This window comes from Tauraco erythrolophus, chromosome 5, assembly GCF_009769465.1.
Source record: "Tauraco erythrolophus isolate bTauEry1 chromosome 5, bTauEry1.pri, whole genome shotgun sequence".
Taxonomy (NCBI): domain Eukaryota; kingdom Metazoa; phylum Chordata; class Aves; order Musophagiformes; family Musophagidae; genus Tauraco; species Tauraco erythrolophus.
The window spans coordinates 20,236,078-20,260,390 of NC_141469.1; positions in this window are offsets into that span (position 1 = coordinate 20,236,078).

Genomic DNA, 24,313 nt, shown 5'->3' on the forward strand with positions numbered 1-24,313 from the left:
AGCTCTGACTCATAAGGGATAGAACTACACTACATTCAAAGAAAAAGGCCAGCAGAATTTAGGGTGTTTGCCAAGTTTCCTCAGACTATAACATTACAAATCTAAGTGTGTTGTGCAAGCATACACTTTTCTGTCTTTAATTACATGTATGGTTCCTTCTACAGCCTCTTTATATGATTGTGTGCTCACCATGTCAGCTTTCTTTACCGCTCTCTAGTTCATTTCTTTTGATCTAGCAAAACTGACTTTTGCTTATGACCATGCATGGTTTTTCTTCCTCTGTGTTATGATAGCCCTCTGTTGGTCTAAAAGAAAGAAAAAAAAACAGTAAAAGTGAGAGGAATATAAGCAAAAGTGTCTTGTTTGACCTGTGGTAATACATAGCTAGCTATCTTGTCCCACAGGAGGTCACAAGCAGAGACAGCACAAACAGAAAAAACACATTTTAACTGGAAATTTCTAAGTGACAAAGTGTGAGGGAGTTGTCTGCTTCTTTAATTCATCAGATTTGGCAGCATTTCTTACAAAACTATAGGTGAAAGAGTATTTAAGATTGTAATTAAATTGTTTTTTATCTCTCTCTTCCAGCAGTTTATTTAGATTTGTTAAACACATAGGCATGTGTGTGCGCACACACACAAAAGCTCTGAGGTGGAGGTTAACTCCAGAACTAGAAGACCAGGGGAGCACAGTGTAAAGATACCTGCACTAGCTACACCCCAGCCTGGGCACCAGGCTGCTGAAACTGCACAGGCTGCGTTTGCTCTATGCATCTGGCAAGGCTGTGTCAGTCCAGGTCCTTGGTGCCTTCCTACCGCAGAACTTGAGCATCTCTAGGGTACTTCTCTCCTCTGCTGTCTGACAAGCTAACCTGACAAGAGAGGTAGCCACCTTTGAGCAGCCAGGTTAAATAACCATAGCAGTGCTCCCTAACACTGATGCCAAACACGTACATTCAAATCAACTGGAACTAGAGGATCCTCCCTTTTTTATGCCGCTCTCCAAAGAGGTCAAACTCAGTTCAGCATCCTCAGCAGCAGGAATGTAGCACTGGACTGCAAAACAAGAGCTCGACAAGAGAGGCCTGAGGATCACCCCTGCTTCAAGGGTGTCAAGACCTGACAATAAGTCCATGCAGGTCCTTTCGCGCTTTCCCTCCATGCCACTTCGATCTCCTTTTTCCCAGCTGCTCTTCTCAGGGTTACACTTCAGTTTTTTGTTCAGCGCGGACATCTGGTGGTCGAGCCAGTGATGGCAGCTGAACAAGGGAAGCTGATGTAGGGTCTTTTTCCTTACACCTTGGCCTAGTGGTAGAAAACTCAAACTCTGCTATGCAGCAAGGATCTATTTTCCTTTGTGTTCCCCCTCTGTTGCTGTCATGCCGGGGACGGAGAGAAGAACGACACAGAATTCAGGTCCAGGAGAAAATGCCAAAGTGCCAAAGTGCCAAAATGCCAATATGCCAATTTACCAATCCTTTAATTAATTACAAATCCGTATATATAACATGGTTTGCAAGGATGGCCAAGGCTATTGGTCGCTTGACCATCCACCTCCCAGAGTGACTGGCTAAATGTTAGGACACCCATTTCAAAACAACTTTCCCAGTGTAACATAAACAAGACTGCATAATAAGCTACATGTGCAAGATAAGGTCTTAGTTTACAAAAACCTCAAACTGTTTCTCAGCTAGCTTGCGTGGGAGAAGGAACTTTCCAAGGATGCTGCAGCAGCTGGAAAATTTCTCTGCTTCTAGCTTTTTAGTATCCACAATTCCCCCTTTTTGTTTAAGATCAAAAAGGTAGCATTTGTAATCCTCTGCGGGATCCCTTGCAGCAAGGAGAACAAACACAGCATAAGGGATTCGTTTGGTAATGGCTGTTACCAAACTGAATCCAAATCAGATACTAATTTGAAGTGGGCAGAGAGATTCTCCAGCAATGCCATAAGAGATATATCTAGCAAACTCAGTTATATGTCCAGTCATTAATTCTAAATAGCCTTAAGGGCTCTACATCAGTTACCAATTCTGGATAGCCTTAAGGGCTCTAACATTCTGACTCCATAACATAAAGTTCAGTCTCCGCTTGTAGAAGGACCAGGCTGATGGTCGATGTCTTGGTCATCATTTGAAGGTTGCCTTGGAGGTTGCCTGTTCTGCTTCTGGTGTTGTAGGTCAGGGCAAATGCATCTTGCAGGTAGCCATCATACCCCAGTATCTGTGGAAATGCAAGCATACCCACGGTCCCAAGCAATAAGCTCACATGGGCCTTCCCACTTCGTAGTGAGTAGGTCCCATACCCAGACTTTCGCTCGAGGCAGGTGCGTCTCACCTGAAGACTGCAACGAAAGAAAATGATTCAGAATAACAGGATTATTTGAACTCGGTGGCACTGTAAGATGATTAATTGTATATAATGCTTTTTCTAGTCAACTCTGTGGGGTTTCTCCATACATTCCCCCTTTTTGTTTGTCTAAAACACGCTTCAAAGTGCCATGAGCGCATTCAACAATGGCTTGGCCAGTAGGAGAATGCGAAATACCCAAAGCGTGATTTACACCCCATAGGTGTAAAAACTGCCGCGTCTTCTGTGAGATGTAGGCCGGGCCATTATCGTTTTCACAGAAAAAGGCACGCCCAAGATCACGAAAGCGAGTTTCCAATGGGCAATGACATCGCGACCTTTCTCCCCCGTATGAGCAGACGCCCACATAGCTGAGGAGAAAGTGTCAATAGACACGTGCACACACTTAAACCTGCCAAATTCAGGAATATGCGTTACATCCGTCTGCCAAAGGGCTTTTAGGCTTCTGGGGTTTACATCCGATGGCAGAGGTGCAGCGAGTTCGTGACAGTCAGCGCAAGCGCTGACAATGTCCCGAGCCTCAGTGGGTGTTAAGTGAAACTGCTTCTGCAGGGTATGCACACTTTGATGGAAGAAACTATGTGATGCCTTGGCTTGTGCAATTTTGTCAGGCTAACCACGCAGGGTTAGCTAGCATGTCAGCCCTGGCATTGCCTTCTGTTATGAAACCTGGCAAGCTGGTGTGACTTCAAATATGCAAAATGTAATATGGATGAACTTGAGCTTGAATTGCGCACCACAAAGATCTCAATAGTGAAAACAGAGCCGCATTATCCACTTCCTTCAAAAGTGAACAATCTAAGCGTTGGGTTATGTCTGCTATGTAAGCAGAATCAGTGACCAAATTCAAAGGTACCTGAGAGAACCGCTGAAAAGCCATGGTAACAGCCCTCGGTTCAACCAACTGGGCTGAGCCTGACTCGTGGCCTTCCAGCACCTGCCACTCAGATTCCTCCTTCCAGGTAACAATAGCTTTCCCGGTTTTCCTGGACCTGTTGGTGAAGATGGTGGGTCCTTGCACTGGCACCCGACTATTTTTTGGCCACAAGGTAAAGCTTGTTGATTTTGCCAACTGCAGTAATTTATGGCTGGGCAGATGATAAGCAATCTGTCCCGAAAAGTTTTGCAGCGCACTTTGCAAAGGAGCACTGTTAGTAAGGCTCCACTCAAAGTGTTCCTGCTGTACTGGAAGAACAATTGTTGCAGGATCCACTGCCATTAATTGCAAACACCGTCGGCGGCATTTGATTATCAGACAAGTGATCAATTCAAACAAGGTGGATGCTGTCTTTTTTGGCTGATGTGGCAAAAAGACCCATTCCAGAACATGCAAAGGGTCGGGCCAGTTTATTCCACTGGCCAATGATACCTGTAGGATGAAAATCTGGAGTGGTAATGAAAACAGTGATATCAATGGAGGGATCCACTCGATAAACCTGATGAGCAGAAACAGCCTGTTGAACCTCCTCCAGTGCTCGTTGCACTTCAGGAGTCAATTTCCGAGGTGAATTCAACTCGGGGTCCCCCTTCAAAATATTAAAAAGCGGGGAAAGTTGTGCCGTGGTTAGCCCTAGATAAGGATGTAACCAATTGATGATACCCAGCAATTTCTGAGCATCATTCAAGGTCTTAATAGAACCCAAGAATTGCACCGCTTGGTGTTGTATAGTTTGGTCCAGAATTTTGACTCCTAAATATTTCCGAGGAGGATGCTGTTGAACTTTCTCTGGAGCCACTTGCAATCCATAAGAATGCAAAGCAGCGAGCAGCCGAGGCTGTATCCTCAGCAGCTCGTCCTCGGTAGATGCTGCCACCAGGATATCATCCTTGTAATGGTAGCAGCATGCCTCAGGAAACTGCTCGTGGACTCCGGACAAAGCTTGAGCGACATACCATTGGCAGATAGTCGGGCCGTTCTTCATGCCCTGAGGTAGAACCTTCCATTGATACCTCTTTGCAGGTTCAGCGTTGTTAACTGCAGGCACAGTAAAAGCAAATTTTGGCTTGTCATCAGGATGTAAAGGAATAGTGAAAAAGCAATCCTTCAAACCAATGATCAGGATTTCCAACCCTGTTGGAATCATGGTGGGTGAGGGCATACCAGGCTGCAATGCCCCCATACTTTCCATCACTGCATTGATTTTTCGGAGATCCTGCAACAATCTCCATTTTCCTGATTTTTTTCTTAATTACAAAAACAGGAGTGTTCCAGGGACTAGTAGAAGGCTCAAGGTGTCCCTGTTGTAATTGTTCCTGAACCAACTGATGAAGGGCGACTAGTTTCTCTTTTGGTAGGGGCCACTGGGGTTGCCAGATGGATTTGCTTACTAGCCATCACAAAGGCAGCATAGGATATTCTGTGCCCTTCAGCACAGTGACCCCTATCAAAAATTTGTCCCAATCCGTACCCCCCAAGCCGCCAATACATCCCGCCCCCAGAGGTTAAGCGGAGCTGCAGTGACATAGCGCCAAACTGTAGCTGTTTGCCCCTCTGCATTTTCCACCACCACCGGCCGTTCGCTTAAATAGCTCTGTGTGATTCCTCCCAACTCTGCAATAGCTGACCCCACAGGGGCTAAAGGCCACGTAGGAGGCCACACAGAGAAGATGATTGTCACGTCAGCGCCCCTGTTAATCAAACCTTGGAGCTGACTCTTGGACAGCTGGGCATTTGGCAGGATTAGGGTACACGTCATCTGCGGCTTTTGGCTAGAGATGTCTGCGGTCCAGAAGACCTGCGGAAGTCCTGTAGATCCAAAGCCACCATCTCCACGACTTTGTTGTTCTGTCCAGGGAACACACGACTTGAAAGGCACAAGCTGAGCAATTCGAGTCTTTTCAGGAATAGTGACGGGGGGGTGGGTGTGGAAACCATGGCACAGGTCTGGCCTGTAAAGTCAGCATCAATAACTCCTGGGTGTACAAAGATCCCTTGAATGGTGATACTAGATCTTCCCACCAGCAATGCACTCAGTCCCTGTCCTAGGGGCCCAGATGCATCCAAGGGAACCTTATAAACACAACAGGATTCTAAGATGACTGTTGATGCAGTGTGTACATCCACCCCGGCTGATTCCTGGGTGCTGGCTCTAAGCTGGCTGAGTAGGCCCGTGTTGGTGCCATGCCCTGGGGAAGTATTTGTGTCCAAGCGCACATCCCCATTGTGCTCCTGGTCAAGTTTCCCAAACATGTCAAGGGTCAACCATGGGCATGGTACATAGATTCACAGTATTTTGCAAAATGACCTGGCCTATCGCATCTCTCGCAGAGAGCAGCTCCCGTTCTCCTTATTTTTCTTCTTTTCTCTGGTCTGTTTCTGCTTGCTCTCAACCTTAGGTTGCCTTTTCAGTCCATGATCAGAATTTAATTGAATAGACCGCAGAACTGCAGCCAGAACAGATTTATGATTCTCAGATCTCACCTTAGAACAGGCTTCAACCATTTCTGTTAGTGTGGGTTCCCCTGGCAAAGCATCTATGATCTTTCTACACTCATCATTGGCATTATCTCTCGCTAGTTGTCTGCACAACAGCTGCCTCAAGGTCTCATCTTCGACCTGCTTCTGAAGGGCTGCAGCAGTCTTTTCCATGAAAGATAAAAAGTGCTCTTTCTGCCCCTGAAATATTTTCACATATCGTGTTTTAGGAGCAGCCATGTCCATGCCTTTTAATAAGGCTCCCATACCAATTTTCTGAGCCTGCTCAAGGATCTGAGGATGCCAGGTAGCTTGAGCATCAGGATTGGAAAAGGTATTAGCTCCCATAAGAGCATCTGCTGGAACTCCATATCTAGGATCAGTTGGAGGCAATTGCGTATTTCCAGCTGCAGCTCTTTCAGCCATCCTTCTCCAATTGGCCTCAAAAACTGTATATTGTACAGGTTGAAATAATTCCTGACCTAATTGCTTAATATCAAATGGAGAGACCAGGTCAGCATTCAGCACTCTAATAATCTGCATGACTTCAGGAGAACCTAGCCCATATTGTGACACTTTAGATTGCAAATCTTGGACCACTCTCCAAGCGATAGCTTCATGTTTGTCAGACTGACCTGAGTTAGAAACAGGTTTCTGCACAGGAAAGGCTTGGATAATACCCTCTGTGGGCTCACTACCACCTTGATCCACTGTTACGTTGCCTTGATCTACCTGCACAGCACTTTGAGGCAGTGTAACAACCTGTTCAGGTCCCTTTTCATCTTCAGGCATCCTGACTTTCTCTATTAAATCCCAGTCCCCAGCCTCCAGAGCCCACCTCTTAACCGCTTCCCAAAACCGTTTTGAATTTTTTGGACGCACGGTCACCTTAGATTCTGGAAGCATCCAAAGACGGATGTGGGCCAGTTGTGTTACTGGTTGCCGGCGTCTGACCCGTTTCAGAAGCAGCACAGGGCACTAAACATCCCAGATGCATTTTGCAAACATCTCTACATCCTGCACCTGGCCCTTCTATGTGCTCTGAAATGAGTCTGACTGGTCATAAAACTACATTTTTTAAACTTTGCCCTCTCCCCACATTCCTGATATATGGCATCAGTGCTAAAATGTCTGAACATCACAAAAAAGTGTCACTGGATTAACACCTAATATGGTCAACTTTCTGTGTTTCAGCTCCAACCTTTTTCCAGATGCAACCTCTCTTTTTCATTAAACTTACTGTGTCAACACCACAACAGATCATCCTGTGAGACTGAACATTAAACCCAAACTGATTTCAGTTAGTGCTATCTAGATTACCTGCCACAGTGAACAAAAATCCACCCCGGGGAAATAGTAAATAGCATTACGGGACAGGGATGAAGCTGTGATATCAGCTGCGCAGAGCCCTTTGCTGAAACAAACAATCCTTTCCCAATATCCTTCCACATCAGCCTCTGGTCCCCCGCTGCCGAAGTCCATTGGAGGATTTTGTTCTTAACTTCAGCAAGCAGGGAAACAACTCAGAGTCTGCCCGTATTTCTGTGTAGTCTCTGCTATACAGAGACAAGGGCGAAGACCATTTTCCATATACTTCAGGGAGGAGAATTGGCTGCAGATGTCTCACAGCTATGCGCACCACCTTTGTTGCTCCAGAAGCTCATTGTAAATCTGTTGTTTAAATGTACCTGTTACAATTATTTTTGAGGACTTTGGGGACATCTCTGTGCCTGATGTTTATTTATAAACATCTGTAAGGTGATTTGGATCAGGTTTAAGACCCTGTGCAAACCAAGGGATGAATTCTGAACCTGCAGCCACAACATAGCTCCTCCTATATAAGCCTCCTCAGAATCCCCTTTCCTGGAACATAATTGTATTTTGTTAATTAATACTATAGACAGAAATAAGTGGACCCTTCTGCACAACGACAGTTTCAATCATCTGGTTGAGGTATGAAGATGATAGAGATTACTTGAGTTCTATTTTAGAATCGATCTAGAAAACCAGAAGAAAGTACGGTTTTCACAAAACACTTCCAAGTATTTTTACTGCCCCTCCCCTTTTTACCACATACGTTTACAGGACAGAACATTTCTACTGACACTGGATTCTCTTACAGCTACAGTCTGATGTCGTTGGACTTTCACATATAATGGTACCTCTGTCTCCCTTTAATTACAGCAGCATGCAGCTTGGGCTCAAGAAAATTTGGCTTTCTTTATTGAATTCTGTTTTACCATATTCGGCTTCAGATGAGCTGCTTGTTCTCCAGTGTTCTTCATAACTCCAATCTAGTCTGTAGCCAGAAGTAATAGAGTAGACAAGGCAAAAATGTGACACTGTCTATTTTATAAGGAAAAAAATTTACGTCAACTCTGGAAAGTGTAAAGGCTTCCACTTGGTGTACTCATTTGCTCCAGAAGGTGTCTGTGCTGCTCTTTAATTCAGTAAATGTTTCTGGGTCTTTCTCATTCTGCTCATTTTTCATGTTTTCCATTGGTATCATTTGCCTCCTATTCAGTTATGTTCAAACTGAAAACTAATTTTCCTGATACCTTCAATTCTAAGAAATGAGAGTCTCATGGATGAGTAAATACAATAATACTGGGATTGAATTATCAGGACTAGAAGAAAGTCCTACATCGGTTACTTGTAGGAAGCCTAATCTGAGAATGTTAACTGAGATTATTAATTTTAAGAAGTCTTTATGAGAGGTGAGCTACTTCCCAAAGAAGAACACGACTTTAAGACTTGTCTTCGTAGGGATGAACTGACAGTTTTTTAAAAGAGTATGCTCAGAGTCGTACATCTACAGAAGCAGTACAGTATCTGAGCATGCAAGGGGCATGTGTTGTCTCAAATTCACCTTGTGCTCAGCTCCTAGAAATTCAGAAGGGTCTCAAGGAACTTTAATATTTTCCCTTGATTTCTCCAAAACATAGTCAAGTTGAACAAATTCCTCTGGATTTGGATCTATTTGGACATTTGATATGGCAAAGTTTAGATCTGTACATTGATTTTGCCAATTTACTGTGTTAAAAGAAATCATGACTTGGTCAAGCCAGGACACAAGAAATAGTAAAAGTGAGTATACAGCATATATAGAATGCTCCCAAAAATAATGAATCCCATAGGAAAGAGTGACAAAGTAGAAGAAGCTATTTTTAAACTTAAATATGAGCTTTGTAACAATGCAGTTTCTAACTCCTCAGCAGTTAATCCACTTCTGAGGCAACAGCAGTGTGCTGGATTTACGGGAGGGGCTGCAGAAATGGCCCCTGTAAGTAGCTGTGAAAAAGCTTAATGTTCTGGCTTTACATGATGGGGTTTTGACAGCACAGGAGGGGATGTGGAAATGGCCCCTGTAAGTAGCTGTGAAAAGCTTCCCCAGCTCCAAAATCGGTCGAACATGTGAGACCCTCGCCATTACCCCAGGCCAGGGCTGAGCCAATGAACACCTCTGCGAATGCCCTATTTAAGACGGGGACAAAGGAGCTCGAAGGGAGGCTGGTCCTGCTCTGAAGAGAGAGGGGAGGCAAGGGCTGGCCCCACGACCTCCCGAGTGGGCGGCTGTCCACTGTGGGCCACCGCTACCCGACTGGAGATGACCACAGCAGAGCGGTGAGGAGAGCTCTGAAGCACCTTGCTCCTGGGGCACACGCTGGGAGGAGTTTGTCTTGCCAGGACTTCTGAGGTTCATTGAGAGGACCAAGACCTGAGAGAAATGGCCACACAGACACCAAGGACAGTGATCCCTCCCTGTTCTTGTCTTGACCCTCAGTCCTTTTGTTACATTTTTCTCCTCTCCACCTCACTGAGGGGAGGAGTGAGTGAGCTGAGTGGTGGCTCAGCTGCCAGTTGGGCTAAACCACAACAGTTTTACACATTTTATAACCGAATTGTCAACATTTGGTCACATTTCAGCTATTTATTACTTACACACTGACTAAACTAAACATGCAGCACCACAACCCCCAATATAGAAATGTAACCTACTCATACCAAGTATATGCTCCTATTGAAAACAAGAACAGGTTTATGTGCTAAGGAAATCTTCCCCTTTGGAGCTAGAGGCTAAAATCTCATCTTTTCCTAAGGGATTTCAACAGCTGTAGGGTGAGAGACACAAACTCACTTCCCAATCCAAGTGTTCACACACCTGACTAGTACTTTTTCACCCAGAGATACAAGATTTTCTGCAGGGCAGAAAATGATGACACTCATGATGATAGTTTCCTGGCTTTGTGCTGATTAGTCCCATAGCTTCCTGGAAGGGAGGTTCCAAGCCCTTGAGATTCTCTTTCTCCAGGGCACTTAGGCATGGCTTTAAGTAAGCCATTGTATCATTCTATCTTTCCAGCTGGCCAGGGATGATAGAGAATATGATGTACCCAGTCTGCTCCATGATTTGCAGCCCATTCTTGGATGGTTTTGGTTTTGAAAGGACTTTCATTTCTGACTCTAGCTCAAATGGCATTCTGTCATGACAGATATGCTTGCTTTTTCCTCTTAGGCTGCTCCTTCTATTTGCTTTCCTAGCAGAAAGCTTCTAGTCGCCATTGTGATATCTGTACCGCTGTGAGACTACAGTGCCTGCTGGTCTTACTGGAACCAAGGAAGGCTACATAACCTGCTGGTCAGGCTTCTCCAAACATGCATTTCTCCCATCATGTGCACTGTTTCATCGCTCACACTTTATAAGCATGTTGTTCTATTCCACAGATCTCACATTGCTTAACTACTTGCATTATGGTTCCTAAGACAAGCCTAACCTCTATTCTCTACCCCAGTAAGAAATTCTATCCCTCACGGCATACTCAGTAGTTTCGTGGGCTCACCTGGCTGTAGCTGGTTCTCCATTATGGTCCCATTCAAAACCTATGTGTCCAGCTCAGGTCTGAATATTGTGTTTCTCTGTCTGAATTGCCTTTGAGACAGGTAAAATAATGTCAGGAAATAAGACATTCTAAAGATGATCACAGAAGAACAGAAAAAAATATTTTTTTCTTTGTTGACACTATCTGGTTTTGGCTCAGTGACTGCAATGATTATACTATAAATGAGAATGGGGGGAAATAATGTGTTCATAATATCCACTAGTTATTTGTAGCATTTGAGCTTTGCCAGCCTCGCTTTGGCTGTGCAGTACGATCTAGAAAGTGGAATTCTTCTGCATGATAGAGCCCATTATATCTAGCAAGAGGAGAAAAGAGTTAACACATCTCTTTGTTTTAGTACATACTGAAGAAGAACTGCTTATGCAAGACACATGCTTCAATGTATGATGCATCTAGAAGGGTCTTCGAGCTCTCCCACTGAAATCAGTAGTATTCTACGAATGGAAAGAAATGTATAGGGTCAAAGTCTACTCTATACTCCATCTGTGAAAGGTGGCATCAACCCTATTTTGACTCTTTCCAGGAAGTGCTGCAAAGAGTGAGATGCCTTTCACTTCACTTGAGATAAGACAAACCAAGCTCTGGAGGTACCCGGTTCTTTTCAGAGTCTGAAGCTACATATGCAATGCCCTGGCTTGTAAGCATGACATCAGGTGAATCTCTCAGTATACAAGGCTCTTTTGTCTGAAAAGCCAAACGCAAATGTAATTTGACACAAAAGATTAAACTAATCTCAAGAATGAGTAGATAATCCCAATCTCTATCTGCTTTCTGTCTCTATCTCTGTTCATCATTTCTTCAAAAACTTAGTGTGTTTCCAAAAAAAAGTGATTTCCTCAACTTCAAAGCGCCATTTGTTCCCAGGAAAAGCAGGAGCAGAGTTGGCCAGTCTATTGCCATGAGCTTACTTATGTCATGTAATTTGTTCTATAACCAAATAAATTCCAAATTATAAGCTAGATGACTTGCCTGCTTACAGAGGTTGTGGAAGCAACATGGTATCAAACTGATACAGGAATGGACTGACAAAAGTTGCAAGAACATGATTTGAAGCAACATGGTGAAAGACAGCACTTAGAAAACGTTTCTGCATTTTGAACAATGCTGGTAAACGAGGTGGGGGGAGGGGAGAGAGGGACAAGGAATTTGTCTAATGTTTATGTGGTAGGTTTTTGGTAGCAAGGGAGGGGTTACAGGAATAGCCCCTGTAAAGAGCTGCTAGAAGCTTCCCCGGACCTGCATCTGGCCAGGTCAGACCTGCCTTTGGCCAAAGCTGAGTCAATCAGCACCCTTGTGAATAAACATATTTAGGAAGGGACAAAGAAACCTGTGCCATGTGGGACCTGCAGTGAAGGGGGAAGGGGAGGGGGGGCTGTCCCCTGACCTCCTGCATGGGTGGCTGCCTGAACTGGGCCACCACCACTTGACTGGTGATGGCTGCGACAGCGTGACTGGGAGAGTTCCAAAGCACCCCGCTCCCAAGGTGCCTGCCAGAACTGCCAAGGTTCATTGGGCCGGTTGGGCCTGGTGTGGCTGCAGTGCAGAGAGACTGATATCTGAGAGAAACAAGCATGCAGACACCAAGGTGAGTGAAAATGGAGGGGGAGAAGATGTGCCGGAGGATTCCCCTACAGCCTGTGGTAAGACTGTAGGCTGTTCCCTTGCATCCCATGGAGACAAATGATGGAGCAGAGATCTGCCTGCAGCCCAGGGAGGACCCCACACTGATGTGGGTGGCTGAGCCTGAATGAGTTTGTAGAGGACTGTCTCCCGTGGGAAAGGACCCCACACTGCTGGAGACTGACAGTGGAGCAGAGATGCATTTGCTGTCCATGGGAAGGGACTCCACACTGGAGCAGGTGGCTGCACCTGAAGAAGCTGTGGCTCAGTGGGAAAAGCCCATGCTGGAGCAATCTGATGCATAAGAACTAGATTCTGCAGGAAGAACTCATGTCAAAGAAGTTTGTGGACAACTCTCTCCTGTGGGAAGGGACTCCACATTGGAACAGGGGACGAGTGCAAGGAGTCCTCCCCCTTTAAGGAAGGAGTGGCAGAAACAATGTGCAATGAACTGACCACAAACCTTATTGTTTTTCCCCTGTGCAGCTGGAGGGAGGAGATAGAGCTGGGAAGAAAGGAGGGATGGGGAAAGGTGTTTTTAAGATCTGCCTTTGTTTCTCCTTATCTTCTCTGAATGTGACTGGTAACAAATTAAATTGATTTGTCTCCAAGCTGAGTCTGTTTTGCCGAGGCCGTGGTTGCTTGCTGATCCATCCCTGTTCTTATCTTGACTCTCAAGCTTTTTGTCATATTTTCTCCTCTCCACCCCACTGGAGGGGGACAGGAGTGAGCGAGCAACTGTGTGGTGCTTTGTTGGCACCTGAGGCTAAACCATGACATCTAAAAACATTTTTATGTGCTCATTACGTTCATTCCTCAAGTATTTGAGTATTTGTTTCCAAAAATTAATTATGTAGGTGATTGCAGTCTTGTTCTTTTCCCCACACAAAGTTAGAGTTCTATTTGGAGTTTTCAAAGCTCACCTCTCCTTCTGCAGGTAGAGGAAAAAAAGGAATTACAAGAGAAAATTTGTGTTGGATCATATGCTTGTTTGGTCAATCTTGAGAGAAACATTTCAATGAGTTCAATTTTGACTCAATAGGATGTAGAATCACAGAGTGAAAGCTCTGCTCATGCTCTCAATATTTTTGTTCCTTTCATTTTGCATTTTACTTTGTCCCCATCTCCAGAGTATCTAAACACTTTTCAGTGGGACATTAAGCAAGATAACATCTGTCATGTGCTGAATCTCATTTCCTTTACTCCAAAGAAGCCAACTTTCCAGTTGGTGCAAAACAGGATATTATGCCCTGCCTGAATTGCTCCTTACTTTTAGCTTTATTCCAATTACAAGGTACCTATTTCAAGCAAAAAGCTCAGAGAAATGAGACTGTCCAGGAAATACACCCCAGTAAAGTTTATGATGTTTAATTCACATTGGCTTCGCACCACAGCCTCAGACAGTTTCCTGGAAAAGATTCACCTTTCAAGGCACATGAACTTCCTCCTACAGAAAGCCCCACTGTGTTACAGAGAGGGGAAAACCTGTGAAGTTAGTTTCATGATGGAGTTTTCTGTTATTATTCATATTGACTTGCTAGCAAGTTAAATGTTCCCAGCCTGCTATTAGAGCTAAACTGTGCAGCTCTTCAAACATCTCAGGAAGCAGTTTATTTTATATAAATCCAACAGTGTAAGTCCTGGCAAAATTTGATCTTTTAGCAAAAGGAGATAGTATCATTCAATGTACCACTGAAATTTCAGAGCCACTGAAAGATCTTACATAGCCAAATTGACTTCTTTCATGGATGACTATGAAGTGTAACAGAAGATGTAAATTAGACTTTAAAGCTTAGCTTAGTCTGTCAGAGAAAAGAAAGGCATTATTCGTGATAAGCAGTGCTCATGGCGTGCGTGAATCATAGAATCATAGAATCATAGAATCATAGAATCATAGAATCATAAAATGGTTTGGGTTGGAAGGGACCTCAAAGATCATCTAGTTCCAACACCCCTGCCCTGGGCAGGGAAACCCTCCACTATACCAGGTTGCCCAAAGCCTCATCCAACCTGGCCTTGAACACTTCCAAGGATGGGGCATCTACAACTTCTCTGGACAACCTGTTCCACTGCCTCACCACCATCAGAGTGAAAAATTTCTTTCTTATATCCAATCAAAATCTACCCTCAGGTAGGAAGGAGCAATTCTGAACTGGAAACTGGGCATACACTAGCTCTGACACATCAAACTGTTTCACATATATCATACTGTCTCTCCCTTTGTAGTTTGGGTACAAGCCAAAGTCGAAGCATGGAGGACTGCATATGGTGTGAGAGCGCATTGCAGCACAACTTCTCAGTCCCCAAGGCAGGACGGTGGCTAGAGGAAGATGGAGAGGGGGCCATAAGTCTGATTTTCTTCTCACATGTGAGCAATTCTGGGAATCTCATGTGTGCTGGCTTCTTCTGTCAAAGTTCGTCTTTCAACAGGACGAAATAGAGCAATAGATCATGCAAAAGCTCTCACCAGAGGCTAGGCTTGAACAATCCACTGAAACCATTTATGTACTAGGCTGAGGTTATATGCCAGGCTCCCCAACAATTTATTTTCTTATGCTAAGTAGCCACAGGCAGCATGGAGAAAGGTTCAACACAGCACTGCCCAAGCCTCATGACCTGGCTGCTCAGTCCTGACCCGGACTCGTTGGAACACTGGATGAATCTCATCTCTCTTCAATCAGACCATTCTGAGATGTGCTGCATCTTTGTCCTAGTGGTGCTGCTGTTCTCTGCTGACCAACTTACAGCCCTGGAGGTAAAGGTGCTCCCTAATTCCACTCCAGTACTTTTCTTTCTCTTTGCCCTCATCTAACTGGGAAGGCCTATTCACCCCACATTTGTTCTGCTTCACTGTCGTGCAGAAGGTAACAGGCTGGATTTACACGGGCAAACAGAAACAGTCATGTCACCTACGAAGAAATTCACGGTGCAGGTAGAATGCATTAGGAGTTAAAGCATTGGTTATATAGATATGATCACACACTGAGCAAAGGCTTTCAAACACAAAAGACCTAGAACAGATACACATTAATACTAAGGCAAAAGAGGCTTTGTAACCCTGCACAAACCTCTCCATTCCTTCACACACACTTTGAGAAATTGTATACCAGAAAATGCTGGACTGAGCCATTCACCATAGTCAAGTGAAGTGCCATATGGTAACATGGTGTGACACATGATATGGGTAGAGGTTTTTATGCTCAAGATCCTTTTGATTACAGAACTGCCATCTCTCCACATGAAATACACCTGGCCAGAAGGTTTTCAAGTAGCCTGAAGCACCATAAACCGAAAATGATCAGGGAAGGACCTGGATTTGTCAGTTGTTTAGAAAGTGAATGATTCCTGACCAAGGCTTCTCTGGTGGGACCACAGACCACTGGCAGCCACCCTGAGGTTACCTGTGTCAGTGTGTGCTCTACAGGTCCAAGTCAGCCAGCTGGCCAAAATGCTATGTCTTCTGCAGGACTCAGATGAAATACATCTTCCACTGTCAGCTCCAAACTCCACAGGCTGAAACCAGTCTCTTCTCCTAGTCACTCCTCATCACCCTCCACAGGAAAAAAATTATGCCCTCCCATTCACCATTATTCTTTTTGTGAGGTGAGGGGCAGTCTTGCACAAAGGGTGCAGAAGCTACATCCCACTGTTGGCCCCATCACTCCAGGGCTGTTACTCACCCATGGCCATTCTTGGGCCAGGACTGCATTGATGCTGCTCTCTGAGGCAGCTGTGATATGTGAGGCTGGGGCATGGTGAGGCTGGGGCATGGCGAGGCTGGGGCATGGCGAGGTTGGGGCATGGCGAGGCTGGGGCACGGCAAAGCTGGGGTATGGCAAGGCTGGGGCATGGTGAGACCTTGTGGCACGCTCAAGGACCAAGGACAATGGCTCCTGCTGCCATTGCTGCTGAGGAGGCAGCTGCCAACCAACTGGAACTAGTTCTAACGGCCACGTGTGAGTGCTCCAGGTGCCAAACGTTCCCAGGTGTTAGCATCCCTGAGCACTGGCACAGCAGCTATCTCAAGCACTCCTTGCAGTGCCCCGAGCTGCTGGTTGCATCCTGCAGGCATTCTCACTGCACCAGAAAGAAAAGCTGCATTTTCTCACAAAATGGCTCATATAGCCATCCCAGGAAACTGAGTCTTGTCAATTGGGAATGACTATCATGTCTGATGATACATCATTCCATTTTCCTTCCATTAGCCTTCCTACCTGCTAGGAGACAACTTGCGTGACAGGGTTTTCCTGCTTGCTCCATCGCTCACCTCTCAGGCCCCAGACTGAGGGGACTTTCCCTGGGACAATCATTATATGACAGACAAGTTGTTCTAGCTCTCACACTATCTGTGTCCAGCTGAGGACTTCTCTATCCCATGGAAGACACCCAGAAACTGCTGCGGTGTGCCAGTCTCCTGCCCCATCAGGAAAATTAGCTGCAATATGGGATAAGTTAAAACGTGTCAGCACGTTTTAAAAGTTGAAGAATATGTAAATAAAGCAGTTGCTGGCTGCTGGGTATGGGCACAATCTCAATATTTATTCCTGTGTACCTTCACTCTTATTTCCTTGTACCTTCCCACCAGTATCTTCGGATTCGTTTCCTTTGTGTCACAAGAGGGCACCCTTCACCTGACCACAGTAAGTTTCCTACCCACAGCTTGAAGGGCAAAAGCTGAAAACTGCAAAATCCTTGGACTGCAGTGGGCTTACAGGGAGAGTGGCACCGAAGGAAGAGCCAGCGGGGAACAGCCAGTTGCACCTGCAGTGGCAGCGACCTCTCTTCAGTTGAGAGTGATAAATGTTCACTCCTCTCTGCATGATCCCTGTAGGAAATAGACTCCTGCAATTTTAAAAACGGAATGCAAAAGGAGCAGTCTAAAAATAATAACACTCTGCGCTGAAAATGCTGTCTCAGTCACGCTAATGCTAACTGAAAAGCAACTCTTCACTTGGGCCACAACAACCCCCTGCAGCGTTACAGGCTTGGGGAAGTGTGGCTGCAAAGCTGCACAGCAGAGAAGGACCTGGGGGTGCTGGTCAACAGCCAATTGAACGTGAGCCAGCAGTGTGCCCAAGCAGCCAAGAAAGCCAATGGAATCCTGGCATGTATCAGAAGCAGTGTGGCCAGCAGGGAAGTGATTGTCCCCCTATACTCAGCACTGGTGAGGCCACACCTGGAGTACTGTGTCCAGTTTTGGGCCCCTCACTTCAAGAAGGACATTGAGGTGCTGGAGCAGGTTCAGAGAAGGGCAACAAAACTAGTGAAGGGTTTAGAGAACTTGTCCTGTGAGGAGCAGCTGAGGGAGCTGGGACTGTTTAGTCTGGAGAAGAGGAGGCTCAGGGGGGACCTTATCGCTCTCTACAATTACCTGAAAGGAAGTTGTAGGGAGATGGGGGTCGGTCTCTTCTCCCACGTTATGAATGACAGGATGAGAGGGAATTGCCGAAAGTTGTGCCGGGGGAAATTTAGGTTAGATATCAGGAAGAATTTCTTTACAGAGAGGGTTGTGAAGTATTGGAACAGGCTGCCTAGGGAGGTGGTGGAGTCCCGATCCCTGGAGGTGTTTAAAAACCGTGTGGATTTGATGTTGACGAACATGGTTTAGGGACTCTGACAGTGCAGGGTGAATGGTTGGACTCAATGATCTTGAAGATCTCTCCCAACCAGATGACTCTATGATTCTATGAGATTCTTCCTTTCTTTCCTTCACTGTTCAGACCTCCAAGGAGCCCAACTACCAAAGCAATTTAAAATTATTTTGTCAGGTTATGCAAAGAGCACCATTTTGGCTATCAGTTGCTTGGCTTTCTGCCCTGCTGACGAGGTCCCAGGTTCAAGGTCCCGGGCTTCCGGTGAGAATCGTGCCTGAAATACTCTGTTTGCTGCGTGTACATGCCTGTAATGGCCCATGGCCAACGAAGGAAGTGACTTTGCCCTCTAGGCCCCTTAGGCCTCCAGTACCATTCAAGACACGCTAAAAATTTCTCTCAGCACCTCTCTGCAGTTCCTCTGAACTGGTCTGGGTCTCCCCTAGCTCCTGAGCTGAGCCTGCCAGTTGCAGGTGAAGAATATCTGATACCCCAGGACACCTGTAGGCATCTGAAGTACAACCCTGGGATGCCGACTTTAGACATTGCTGAACACTAAATAGCTTTTCTCAATTGTATGTCCATTGCTAGTAATGAGAGTTTACATATCCAGCTCAGATGCTGCCACCTGCATTTAGATATCTATGAGCCAAGTCCCACTCTTATATTGTAAATTAAAGTTTTTTCAGACTGGCAGCCCACTGACGTAGATGCAGTGATCCTTCCTTCCTCTTACACCGCTGTGAATTTTGGTTGAAATCTGAAGATCAGTGTCTCATCAGGTTTACCTCCTCATAGCATTCCTGCTGATACTTTTGCCAACATTGACCCATTCAACACAGTACCATGGCTAAATGTCAAGTATCAGTTCCTTAAGCTGATGAGTTCTGACCTCTTCCTATTAACAGTGCACACATTATTCACAGGAAAGATTCCTATGTGGATAGTTTACTGAGCCCTTTATACTCTGAAGCTACAAAGTTTTGGGTTTTTTTTTCAGAATAAATTCCCAGACCAACTGTCCAAAATCTTGAGGAACAAAAACCTTTCTTGTGCACCCCCAGTTATTGGCATCAGTTATTCTAGTTCCCTCAGGTTACGTTACTTCACTCGTTTCCCCTTGGTTAATTTTTTCTTTTGGTCTCTGAGGCCAAGAAGCTGTTTAAAACAAGCCAAGCCCCTGATATATTAACTTCATTACTAGACAACAAATTCACAAATAATTACTGAAAACCAGCTAAATACAGGACTGCTACTCTTCCTAAGACATGATGCAACTAGTATTATTTTGAAAGGCAGTTAATAAAAAAGAGTTTTATTCTTTGTGAACAAAATTAGCATTTAAATAATCCCATGAAATATATTTCTACTATATAAATGGAAATTTTATATAGACAAAAATATAAATGGACTTACATAAACCATGCTTTGCTTCTAAAGAAGGTGACTAATGGTTTCTTAAGTATAACAAGTATCCAATAGCACATCAACAAAAGGTATATTGTGTCCTAAACCGCTGTATTATAAAAGCAATGTTCTGGGATGAAAATGCATTTTATGAACTGTAAGAAAAATTTTGTCTGTTAAAAAATTAACACTGTGATGCACTGTTCTCATACATTTACCTTTCTTTTTTCTTGAAACCTAATCTAATAATGACATACCTTGTGAATATTGCTCCAGAATATATTTTCATATATGTCTTTTGTGAAAACTGCTCAACATGTATTGCAGTTTAAAGTTTTCACTGTAAACCTGTTAAGACAGATTCACAGATCAGATCTCCTTAATGCTCAGCCCTCAGAATTCAAGTTGGGTCTTCAAATGAGATCTGTTCTCTGCGATGTTGCTTGAGAATATATAATGCTGTAAGCACTTTTTTATGGGGGGCAAACAGCCTCTGAATACTAGTTCTGTTGATTATCAAATTGTCTGGGCTTATAGAGGGATCAAGGAACACCACCTGCTATTTCCTTTAGGCCCAATTCTGGACTGTCATACAGAAACAAGTACCAAAAATGTAATACATTTGCTCAAACAGAAATTAAAGGGAAATGGTGACATTCCCTATCGTTAGCATCAGAAAAGCAGAACTGAACTGTCTGAGGAAGAGGAGGTCTAAAGAAAGTGTAACTCCTTCTAAAATGGGTGCCTTGCTCCTAGCCCTAGTTATTTCTGACTTTCTACCAACCTCTAGTAAAAACAGTCCTCCTGTATTTGTTAAACATCACCAAGAAGCATAGTTTTTCACATGCATTCTGTTGTATTTTCATACTTTCAATTTTGAATAGGTTGGCAAGATTAGAAATGTGGAAGATGGCCCAGTTCTGAAAGACACAGCAAAGAAAGCATTAGTGTGTTTCTCTATTACTAGAGAAATAATAAACTCTCTATCACAGTTGCACACACAAAGAGGGAAAAAAAAAAAGGCTCTGCCCAGCAGTGTCAGCTGTCCAAATGTGTCAGTACTTTTATGGTTAAGTAGAAAAAAAAGTATCAAAGTGGTTGCTTTAATGCCCATACTTCTGTCATTACAGGCAGCATTACCAATAGATGGATCATTCATACAATGGGGTCAATCTGTTTGATTGACAGCAAGATGATCTTCTTTGAACTTCTTTGCCCACATCATTCACTCCACTCTGAATCACCAGCCTTGAAATTTCAACCACATCTTTTTGTGATGGTCTTCTACATACACTTTTCTCCCGGGAAAGACACATTTAAAAAGCAGTGAGGCATCCCAAGTGTAAATGCTATTGGGTTATCAGACAATAAAGAAAAGCAGTTGAAAGGCCAAGAGACTAGTGTTTATTAGAGCTCTCCGAACTGGTTTATGCTTAGTGGTTCTTTCTAAGGAAAGCTATTTCATCTTTTGACCACTAGACCAAACTTTGGAGCTTACAGAGGACCCTTCTGTCTTAACACCAAGACAGATGCTTTGTTTTGTTTGTCACTCTCTGGAATAGACTGCCTCCAGGTGCTGCAGCTAGAAGTCCATGTAAGAACCACTTCCCCTTACAGCCTCTGGACTTCACAGAGAAAAGCACTAACAGAAAGCAGAAAATCCTGCCCCACAGTGTCATTGGCACTCAGATTGCTTTGACTACATAAATAACTGATGAAAAACAGCTGCTTTATTCACATTATCTTTTACATTTTTCTTCCTGAAAAGTAATCTCCATGAAAGAAGGACAGTGTATTTACTCAGTTTATAATGAGACATCCTTTTGGGTCATACTATAGCTAAAATTTTCTAATAAAGAAGAATTTAAAACACATATTCCAGAAGAGCTTAATGCAGCACAGTGGAATAACGACAAAGTGTCTGTTGGTATCAAATGATACGCTTTCTGGCACTAAACTCTGGCACTAAACTTTATCAATTTTGAGTCTAAAGTGTCAGCAAAAAACAGTAACCTTGTAAGTAGACTAGTTCTCTTGAAAATCCTTACTAGCCGTGTTCTCAAGCTGAAAAACAGCTGATGACACAGGACCCCATGACCATAAAGCACAGGTTAGGATACAGTTGCTTGGTAGAAGCAGGCTATCTGGATCTGGCTGACAGCAGCAGGACAGATGCAGCTGTGAGGGAATGCATCTCTAGGGACTAGCCTCTCTTTTTATGTGGGGAAAACCTCAGCATGACCAAGAGGAGACAGAGAGGAGCTGAGAGAAAAAGCAGACACTGGTGCACTACGAAAGGATTGCTGTTTTCCAGCAGAAACACTGCAAGAAGCCCACAAGGGGTCCTGCTGCACACAACTAGTACAAGGAAAACCACCCAAAGTGACTGTGAAAACTCCCCGGAAGAACAGAACTCTTGAAAAATCAATGTCATTTTGCCTATTATCCAAAAAAGTTCTTCTTAGTGCTAGATCAAGCACCAGTTTCAGCTCTGCCAAGAACAGGTTGTCTAGGAAGGCTGAAAGAAAAAACCACAATAATCTCCCCCAAAACCACGTGGAGGTATAGGTTCTTGCTTGCTCCTTTAAAGATGAAAGTTGTAAATAGGCTTTTGCACATTATTGCATGCAATTGACTATTCTCTTCATTGTGATGCCATGAAGCTCTTTCCAAGTAGGAGAAAAGGGAAATATTTGGATTATAAGAACAGGTATTCTTCTTGTGGGCTTAGGCAGACATCTAGACTCTTTTGAACAAGTTGGTTAATCCAGGTCCATAAGACCCACAGTTTTTGTCTCTGCACCTCAAGAAGAAAGAACACCACAAAGAAATAAGTAACGTTTGAGCCATTTATACAGGAGACTTTGATGTTGCTTCTATCCCCATTAAGCACTGAGCATCTGTCAGTACTGAGCTGGGATTTCCAGTCTTGGTTGAACACGAAACTTGTAGAGTTAATGAATTCTTGTAACTCCTCATTTCAGAGAGTTTGTGATGTTTCCTTTAGGAGCCGGTTAGCCATAGAAGAGTCAATAATTTTCTCTCTCATTTGCTACATGCAGGTGTGAACGGCTGTTTCCAAGTCAATGGTTCAACAGTCTGACAGTAGCTCAGGATATTAAAAATTAAAGCTCACCACAGTGGCTGCACCGAATGATGGAGCAGGGGTGCAGTGCGTGATGAGAATCTTACTGCTCTAACTTCAAACACTGAGTCCATCAGTGTCTACAGGAGCAGCCTCTGGCTTCCACGGGGCTAGGGAATTCTCATTCCCCTTTCAAGCATCAGTCACAGCAGGCTCCTGCACCCGCTGCCCAGCTTCTGTGAGAAGGCAGCAGCTGTCTCCTCCATAGCAATCACTCGGGTATGTGCTGTTTCTTCTCAGAGAAGCTGGCCCACAAGACAATACACAGAGCCCCACTCTGGGTGGAGGGTGGGTAATGCTATTTCTCCTTTTATTTACAAAGGTTTCATTCCAAATGCATAAAACCCAAATCCATTTCTAAACCAGGCTAGTAGTCAAACTGTGTTACAGTGGAGGAGGGAAGGAGAGAAGTTATTTTTACAGGTAAGTTAACACTTTGTTCAACCCTCTGGCTTTCCCTAGAACTAAAAATGTCAAAAAAAACACAGGTTAATGAGGATAGCAAATACTGCATCATGGAAGCTCATTTATGTAACTTATTATTGTATCATCCTACTTCCAGAGGATGTGGAAGAGGAATACACAATTTTCCTCAGCTTTTTACATAAACTAAGTCCTGCCTATAAGCCTCAACAATGGAGGAAGGATGTAGAGGGAAAGATCTCATCTGATGAAAGCTGGGAGGTAAGTCTGGGAACTGCAGAAGCAGTCTCCTCTTCAAAGACTTAGTTCCTTCTTTCTCCTTCACCCTAACTCAGCGAATGGGAGAGAAGAGGAATCCTCCTCCACCGTCAAGGCTCAGGGCCCTGGTGTTAGCGCTCATGGAATATATAATTCAGCGACTTCCAGCACCTTGTACCAGCAAATAGGCCGTAGTAAAGGACAGTATCCCTGTTGATGAAGGCTACTTCTGCATGTTCTTATAGAATTCAAAAATTAAATACTTGCCTGAAAAGGCATGGACAGAACATAAAAAAGAGCTTAACTGAAAACTCAAGAGATGCAGTGCAACAGATAGATATATCTATTCTTATTTCTTTTCTTTTTTAAATAGCAGTGGCAGGATTATTGCAAACACCTTTTTTGCCAAGCACATGCTTTTGCTTAGTGATTTTGTGTCCAGGGTGAGCTACAGCTACAGTTTCCTTTTTTTTTGCCATTGAATTCTTTCTAGGATAAATAGAATGACTAAGTATTCAGAGCTACTACAAACTTATTAGGTATCACTGTCATAAACATAATCCATACAGCAAACACACAGGGAGACAGTTTTGCTCTCAGCTGTAGTTGAGAAGAAGCCTCATCTTTTTTTCTTTTTGGCATCTTGCTATTTCAGTCAAAGTGGACTGTGTTCTCCATTGTTACTTTCTCAAAAAAAAAACAATTATAGAAATGACTTAATAAAAACATACTTTCATATTTCAGCACAGTTTGTACACCAGTTTCTCAAAGACTATTCTAGAAAAGTCAGCTTGTTCAATCTGATAGAAGAAGGTCAAGTATGGAAAATTAGAGTCACAAAACCATGCAGTTAAAATGTCTGTAGCATGTAGTGGTTAGTTGTAAACAAGTGAAAGAAAGAAAAACTCCCTATAAGTTGTAAAATAGTCCAAGCTACATAGCTACTATATTTTTGTAGCAGGTATGTTTTCTACCACAGCCTTGATTTTTATTACTTACATTTTAGAATAATTTAGAATAATAATGTTTGCCTACCAGCAGCCAACTCAAAAACATAATGGAAAAAGAAAAAAAACACAGCCACCATTACAGTGGTCTGGAGAAACTCTCCCTAGCAGCCAGTTTGTTGTGTCCAGTTCTTTCCCTTCTTAGCAATCCGGATCAGCCAAAGTTCCTGGCTGATCGTT